Genomic DNA, 8,967 nt, shown 5'->3' with positions numbered 1-8,967 from the left:
ATAATATTCAAGAGGATGAAGACAGTGATTATCTTTGAATATTTTTAAGATAAATATGCATGCTAAAAATTTTAAGATAACCACAAAATTAATAGAAATGGTACATATAATTAAAAACTAGAAGAAAAAGTAAAATGAACAAAATAGCATAATAACAAACCAGTCCCAAAGAAGGCAAAGGGGAGAAAAAAGAACATAGAAAAGATAAGACAAAAGGAAAATGACAGTTAAGATGGTAGAGATGAATTCAAAATCACAATAATCACTATAAATAAAAATGGCTGTTTTCTCCTTCAAAGAAGAAAATTGTTAGACTAGAATTAAAAAAAAGAGAGATATAGCTAATCAATAAGGGAAAAAAAAAAACATAATAGGCAAATACTAACCAGAAGAAAACCAAAAACCTAGAGACATCATCATATATAATGAAAAGAGAAACAATTGGTTTTCATCCAGGAAAAAAAAAAAAAAAAAAAGAAATTGAATCAGCACCTTTATCAGTTACCTAGTGTTACAGAACTAACCACCTTAAACCCAGTGGCTTAAAGGAGTGATGGTTTATTATCACTGACAAGTCTCAGTTCTTTGGAATTCTATGGAAATCAACTGGGCTCAGCTTGCTTGGTTAGGATAGCTTTCTTTCTCTTGGGACTAGCAACAAACCTAGGCATGTTTTTCTCATAGCAATAGAAGAAGCAGAAACACACAAGGCCTCTTAAGGCCTAGGCTTGAAACTGAGGTCTCTTCTGCTCATTATATTGGCCAAAACAAGCCAGGTGACAGATCCCAACTCAAGCATTGGGGAAATAACTTCTAACTATGTGGGAGCAACTTGAAACCACATGCCAAAGAGGATATAGGGAGGGGTGAAAAACTGGGAACAATAAAACAACCTACCACACAACATGAAACTCTTCACAAAAACCAATATCAGATGTGTAAAGGAATATAAATATGAAAAACAAACAATTATCTTTCAGGAAAAAATAGATGAATATCTTTATATCCTCAGAGTAGAAAAAAAATTTAAACAAGATATAGCAAAGTACAAATAATGAAAGCAAAGCCTGATGAATTAAATTATGACACCAAAAAATATCATAAAAGGAAGTGGAAAAAATAAGTCACAAGCTGAAAGAGGGCATTTTTTCATAAATAAAGCTAACTTAAGATTAGTATCCAGAATATATAAAGAACACCTTAGAATAAAAGAAAAGAAAGGAAAAGATAAAGAAAAAAAGAGAGAACCAAAAACAGACAACTCAACGGAAAAATGGTCAAAAGACATAAAAAAGCTTTTCTCAGAAGAGCCATCCATGAAAGACCAATAAACATGAAAAAGATGCTCACTTCAGCAGAAATTGGAGAAATGAAAAAATTACAGTGGAAACTATTTTATAGCCACTGGTGATATTATTCCTAATAATGTGGAACAAGAGAAATTTAAACACTGCTGGTGTGAATACAAAATGGTATGAATCCTTTGGAAGACAATTTGGGTTTTCTTAAAGCAGAAAATATGCCTATCGTTCAACCCAACAATTCCAATACTAAGAATACACTTTTTTGCACATAAGTACCAGGAGATAGGTACAAAAGGTTTATGGTAGCATTTTTGTTTTATAACAAAAAACTGGAAATAACAGAATGAATCAATAAATGGTGATATGGCTACATGATGGAATACCTTACAAGCATCAAAAAGGATGACTCTGTATGGGTGATTTTCAATGGGTTACATATAGTCAAAAAAATAAATAAAGGGTATCACAAAAGAACTCATAAAGTATGACTCTAGCTATATCCATTCAAAAATACACAAAATTAAATAATATATTATTAGAAATTACTCATATGTGGCAAAACTATAAAGAAGTCAAAATTTAAGGAAATTGGTTGTCTCTGAAAGAAGGGGAAATGTAATTCTATAGGAGTTTTGGAAATGTACTGTCCTTACTGGGATGTGAGTACAGAGTTTATTATTATTGCTGTTCAAACACTATGGTATGGTATTTACATGTTCTCTTGTACAAATATTTAATTTTTAAGACAAAACTTAAAGGTTTAAATTGTATATCAAAAATATCACAAATATTAAAAGGTAAATGATAAAACTTTTTAAATCTTGTGTCATATCTAATAAAGTCATTGCATTTTTAAACCCTACAAATAGAAAAATAAGCTAAACACTGAGACAACCCATTTTAAGAGATCATAGTTGTACAAGTAAATATATTGAAGGTATTCAGCCTCACTAGTAATCAATGAATCAGAAATCAGAGCAACCATGTGACGTCATTTTCAACAGTGAGAATGCCAAAGACTAAGAAGAAAGGGATAGTATGGGATAAAAGATCACTCATATTCAACAGGATGGACTATATATTGTTGTAATATTTCTAGGAAACAATTTAGCAAAGATATCAAAAGCCTTAATGTGTACTTACTTTGTGACCCAGGAACAATGCTTCTAAAAATTCATCCTAAAAAAATAACCAGTCAAATGCACAACATCTATGTATAAATTCACTGGTTGGAAAACTCTTTATGACAATATGAATTTGGAAGCAATTTAAACGTCTAATAATTAGCAACTAGCTAATTATTATTATTGCTAAATAAATTACAGCAATCTACAATAATATATTAAACAACCACTAGATAATAGCATAAATACCTAATCGTGGACAGGAAAATGTGTCTATATTCATATTAGATGGGAAAAACCATTTGTGCTAGAAGTAGGCATAGTATGACCCCATTATATACACTTATATATGTTTGTGTATGAATGGAAAGATACTGAAGGATATAAAACACATCCAAACAAAAATACTAACACTTGTTACCTCTGAGTAACAGAGATAGGATTTGAGGTGATTTTAATTTATGACTCTTTGCCTATCATTTTCTTATTTTGTATAATAGTCACATATAATGAATAACTTCAAAAGAAAAAAATTTTAAATGTAATATTTAGAAAAATATTTTGGTGTGTAAACAGCACCAGAGATAATACCATCGCCACTTTTTAAAACTTCACCTTTTCCTTTATGGTGAATCCAACACTTTCCAAAGGGACACACTGAAGCTCAAGAAGTACTGTGGAATCCAATACAAGACTATCCAACTATGGAACATGGTGGAAGTCACAAGTGAAATCATTTTTAAATGCCATATTGGATGTGTCCACAAATTTAATATAAAGAAGAATAAAGAAGTCATAAAAATTAAAATCCAATATCAGGGGGAAAATGAAAAAAATATCTACAGAAATTTAACAAAGGAAAAGTTATTTAGAGTTCAATAATGGTATGCATACATTAAATATAAGAACTCTACATCTAAAATGAAGAATTTTCTAAGTTATAAATTGTTTATTCTTTGTGCTTCCATTATAGACATTTATCCCCTGACATTATACAATTAATAATGTAATGAGATGAAAAATGAAAGGAACCTAAGGGACCATGGGGATTCATAATAGGACTTAGGGACTTTTACCTCTAGTTCATTGTTTGGAATTTGGCCTACATCAACAAATAACTAAAAATTACAACCCATACTTCATACTTGCCTAGAAAAAATATATTCAATCCAAAAAGCTACTTACTGAGGTGGCATTTCTACTAGGACCCTACAAAAGCTTTAGAAATTAAAGATAAATCCTGATTTTTACCCATTCTCTAAATAACCGTGTATGTATGAAAGAGGAAATGAGGGAGTAAAAAATTCAGGGCAACAGGTAGTTTAAATTCCACCTAAAATCATTCAGTTCTAACTTTCATGCAAGTGTTGGTAGCTTTTTGCTAAACAAAGGAAACCATGCTATAATTAGAAGACAAACTTGATCAGTCCAAAAATATCTTAAATTTCATTTAGAATTTGCTTCCCCAGCATCAAAATTCCAAGATGTCTGTTATATTTAAAACATGATTTAAATTTCCCAATGATTACCTCCCAAAAAGTACCCCTAACTCATATATTTTCTATTTTCATAGCAAAACATCTTCCCAATAAAGAGTTCTCTATCAGATAATGAACAATTAGCCACAACTTACTAGGAAGTGTTCTTTACAGTTCTTTGCAGTGAAGACCCAATTAGTTGTGTCTGTTTAACTCACGCTGGCTTTCATTCAGAGGGTAAATTTATGTGGTGAGACCTGCTCTTTCCTAGAGATATGACTCGGTGATTGAATAATGCTAAGTATACATGGCTAAGATCCCAAAATCTGACAAATTGGATTATTGCTTGTAGAAATTTAAATTCCAGTTGAGAGCATCTCACAGTTCCCAAGAGCCATCACATACTGTAATCATAAATGTTATTTATTCATGACTAAATAAGACAAAATTAGTAGGTAGGGGGTTAGAAGGGCAGGAGTGGGAGGTTATTGAAAGGATAAATCTGTCAGCTATTCAGGTTACATGTAACATTCAGAAGCAGCTCTTTCGGCTATAAAATGATTTGGTAAATTTCTAACAGATTTCATTTCTTTTCTTTCTTTCTTTCTTTCTTTCTTTCTTTCTTTCTTTCTTTCTTTCTTTCTTTTTCTTTTGCTTTCTTTCTTTCTTTTTTTGTAATTTACCAAATACAGAGACCCTAAAAATGTTACTAAAACGAAGAAATCTCAGTTGTTTGCTTTTTCTAAAAACCAGATTTTAGATTTGAAACATAAAAATACACTATGCTTGGAGTACCAGGTGCTCTTTAAAAGTAAAATATTGCCGGACTGGGAGGAAAGTAAGGGAAGCCTTAATAGTCCGGGAAAAACCTGTAATAAACAATGAAACCCTTTCCAGGCTTCTAGAAAGAATTCTGAAGACCAGGGATCAGCCTGAAAACACAATCACCACAGGAGGATTCAATTAAACATACATTTGGTTCTATGGGATAACATGACCCCATTTTGGTAATATAAATGCTTTGACAGCTGGGTACAAAAATGGGATGACCCATTCAAGTACTTCAGGTACTCATGGATGACTTTGGCATAGATGACTCTGGCTATGTCTACCACAAGCCCCATTCACATTGAAGTTTTTTAAGATTTATTTGAGAGAGAGTGTATGTGTGTGCACTTGTGCATGTGGGAGTGGGGGTAAGGGCAGGGGGAGCTAATCCCAAACAGACTCCCCACTGAGTGCAGAGCTTGATAGGGGACTCAATCCCATGACCCTGAGATCATGACCTAAGACAGACCAAGTCAGTCACTTAACTGACTAAGCTACCTAGGCACCCCCGACACCTAAGTATTTTAGTGACAAAATAGATCTTAGGCTGTTGTGCAACAACTGGCATCTGCATCATATACAAACTATTCAGGATATTTTTATTGAATGTTTAATTGAATGTCTCTTTTTACCATAGCCATAGGCAATTTAGGCCCATCTCCTTCATTTTATTTTGTCAGAAGACAATAGCTTTACCTCTCCTTTCTTAAAAAGTCATTTTCCTGATAGCCATTCAAATGTTCCAACAAGATTCTGATTATGGACAACCAGTGGTTTTTGAGTTGTCTAATGCTCTCCCGGGGTGGAAAAATTTTTTTTAAGATTTTATTTATTCATTGATGAGAGACACAGAGAGAAGGCAGAGACATGGGCAGAGGGAGAAGTAGGCTCCCTGCAGGGAGCCTGATTTGGGACTCGATCCTGAAACTCCGGGATCATGCCCTGAGCCAAAGTCAGACACTCAATCACTGAGCCACCCAGGCATCCCTGGGGTGGAAAATTAATAAAATCCCTCAGGTAGAACAACCATCTAAAATATACCAAAGCAATAAGCCATCATTTATGGCTAACATGTCAAAATTTACTCTTGACAAGACACATGCTTGGGTCCCTTTTCCTGTGTGGTCATGGATTTGCCCTGAGCCAGCCATGGCTCCTAATAGTACCTTTATGACCAGGACATTTGTCTTTAGATATATTTTTCTGTGAAGAGTTAACTTTGTTCAGGTATGAAACAGAAAAACCTCACCACTTGAACCACTTGAATGTATTGAACATTTGAACAATATACAGCTAAGTTATACACTTTCTTAATGGACACACCCAGATGAGCCTCAGCTCTGTAGGCCTCAGTCTCCTCATCTTTGTGCAATGCAAACAGAAACAGACCCTACCTCCCAGTCTGCTGTGTAGATTAATTTGAGCCTAGTTCACAGTGACCCCTAAAATTGTGGACTCTTACTAGATAGCAAAGCCACACAAAAATAACATAAAATGACTTCTTTGTAGAAATGTTTTGCTTTGTTAGTTTCCAAGAATATTCTCTACTCATTGACATTTGCTTAAAATTTAAGTATGCATGCTTCTCCCTTCAGTAGCCTATTCTCCCAATTTCTTGATAATGTTCAAAGTAGAAGCTTTAAATACCAACACTGAGATTCTTTTTCTAGAGATTATCTATTATAGATAAATCAAAGAAGACCCAGGTTTTTCTTGGTTTGAAACTTATATAATTTGAGGGCCCTCTTTAAGAAAAAGAATCTGAAATTATAAACACAAAATTAGGTGTAAGATCTTAGGAATTAGAAATCCAGAATTAGGTAGGAGGCTGTGTAAGTGAGGGGGCTCTGAAGTCTCATTAACTTCATGGTAAATCGACCCTTGATAAGAGTTTCAACAACAGAAGTATCATCCAGAAGCTTAATTCTTAATGCTATAGCCTGAAAAGTAGTTTTTATTGAAAGGTAGGCAGCATGATTCTTAACAGTACAGGTAGACTGCTTTCTATAATATTATGAACAAGGAAGTCTTATAAATCAAATAATTTTACATGTATAAAAGAGCCAAAGAAATTCTACAACCAATGTCAAGAATTCTTATATAATGCCAAGAATGTCTATTATATAAAGTGAATAATTTATTTTCAAAAGTTAAATTCTTGTGAACTGTTTTATTTGTAGCCATAACTACTCAAAAATTATTTGAGATTAGGGGTGCCTGGGTGGCAAAGTCATTAAGCATCCTACACTTGATCTCAGATCAGTTCTTGGTCTCAAGGTCATGAGTTCATGCCTCCTGTTGGACTCCATGCTGGGTATGGAGACTAATTCAAAAAAATTTTTTGAGATTATATAAGATTTAGATGTACAACATAACGGCGTGATATTTGTATATATTGCTAAAGGGTAAGCATAATAAGTCTAGTCTACATCCATCACCATTTTATAGTTACGAAATTTTTTTCTTGTAATGAGAACTTTTAAGTGACTATCTGAGCCACTTTAAAATATGCAATGCAGTATTATTGCTACAATCACCTTGCTATACATTAAATCCCCATATCTTATTTATTTTATAACTGAAACTTTGAACCTTTGATAACCTTCACTCATTTCACCTACTACCCACCCCTGCCTCTGACAACCACTAATCTGTTCTCTGTATCTATGAGCTCAAGTTTTCAAAAATTAGATTCCACACACAATATAATCTATTTTAAATTCTCTCAGTCACTATGAGACAAAACTTTGTAGAAACTTCTCAGATTTCATATGCACCATAATTCTTCAGTAGAAACATTAACCTTGTTCATTAAAACTTCTTTTTTGAGGAAACATTTTTATCATCTAACATTATTTTCTTCATAGTACTCTTGGAAAATAAAATTAGCATACATCAAGAAAGATATATGATAGTAATCCTATCCTCTCTTATTGTAACCAACCTAAAATTCCATACTAATTCTATACATTTAATGGCATACAAACTTTAACTGTTTCATAAATTGAATTAACTTCTTGATAGCAACCACTGTCTCTACACCATCATTTTTTAGCCATTCTTCAACCTGCTGCATTCTGATTTCCACTCCCATCCATTCCTGTTAAATGCTCTCTTCAAGGTTAAATATAAATTCTATTTCTAAATCCAGTCAACACTTATCAGTTCAAGACAAATATACTTGAAACCCATTTACATAGTACCAAATAGTCCCAATTGCCTAGTCTGGAAAAAAAAAAAAAAGTTCTCATAATCTAACCCCAGTTTATCTCTCCAGCTTCAACTTCCCACTTTGCTCTCTCTACCCCAGTCAGATAATCTGTTTACTACTTCCCTGGAGGCTTCCTGAGCCTTTGTGAAGGGCTATTTTCCTCCCTTGCCTTGGTTAACTCAATTTATTCTCCAGGACTCCCCTGAGATGTCTCTCCTTCCAAAGCAAGCCTTCCATGGCCTCCCAAGATGGGATGAGTTGCCTCTTCCTTGACCTCTCCATGCTGCCCCATCACATTGTGTTATAATTGCCTATTTAGGTGTTTGACACTCCTCTAGACTATAATATCCTTAGAGGTGTTGTGGTAAACCCAGTGTTTAGGACATAGTATTGGGAACTTAGTACATGGTTTGTTAATCAGTTTCAAATACATAACTAGGAGCTTTCTCACATAAACATTATTTTCACAGATTGGAAGCCAGTCAAACTTAATGTATTAATACTCACAAATAATGGAAATACACATTCACTTTAATTTGGAGAGGAGTTTTGAGTTTGGGTATGTCTTGAACATTCTATGTGCTTTAAAATCTCACTGTTGTCCAGACAAAGTAGGAAATCAAAAGAAAAAGACATAAACTTTTACAAATTTGCATTTTAAGAAATCTACTTGGAAAGACTAAAACATACTCAGATTAACTCTACAGTATTTCTAAGGTCTATTAAACAAACAATCTCTTAAGCTTTTTTGATATAAAAAAAAAGGTAGTAGCAAAACAGAGTTGCAAAAGGAAGATGATAAACATTTGTGGAAGCCAGTTACTCTTTTTCTTTTTTTTTTTTTTTTTTTTTGAAGCCAGTTACTCTTTAGCAGAAGGTGGAAGGAAGGAAGACATATTCTTGATAATATCCTTATGGTGTTCTGTGAGATTTTTCAACTAAACCACATATTCCAAGAAAAAACTAACTATTCATTCAATAATTCATCCAACACATTTTTTTTGAGAATCTATTTCATGGCA

The sequence above is a fragment of the Canis lupus genome, chromosome 11 (genome assembly GCF_048164855.1).
Source record: "Canis lupus baileyi chromosome 11, mCanLup2.hap1, whole genome shotgun sequence".
Taxonomy (NCBI): domain Eukaryota; kingdom Metazoa; phylum Chordata; class Mammalia; order Carnivora; family Canidae; genus Canis; species Canis lupus.
The sequence above is the reverse complement of the archived record's forward strand: the minus strand, read 5'-3'. Positions refer to the sequence as shown.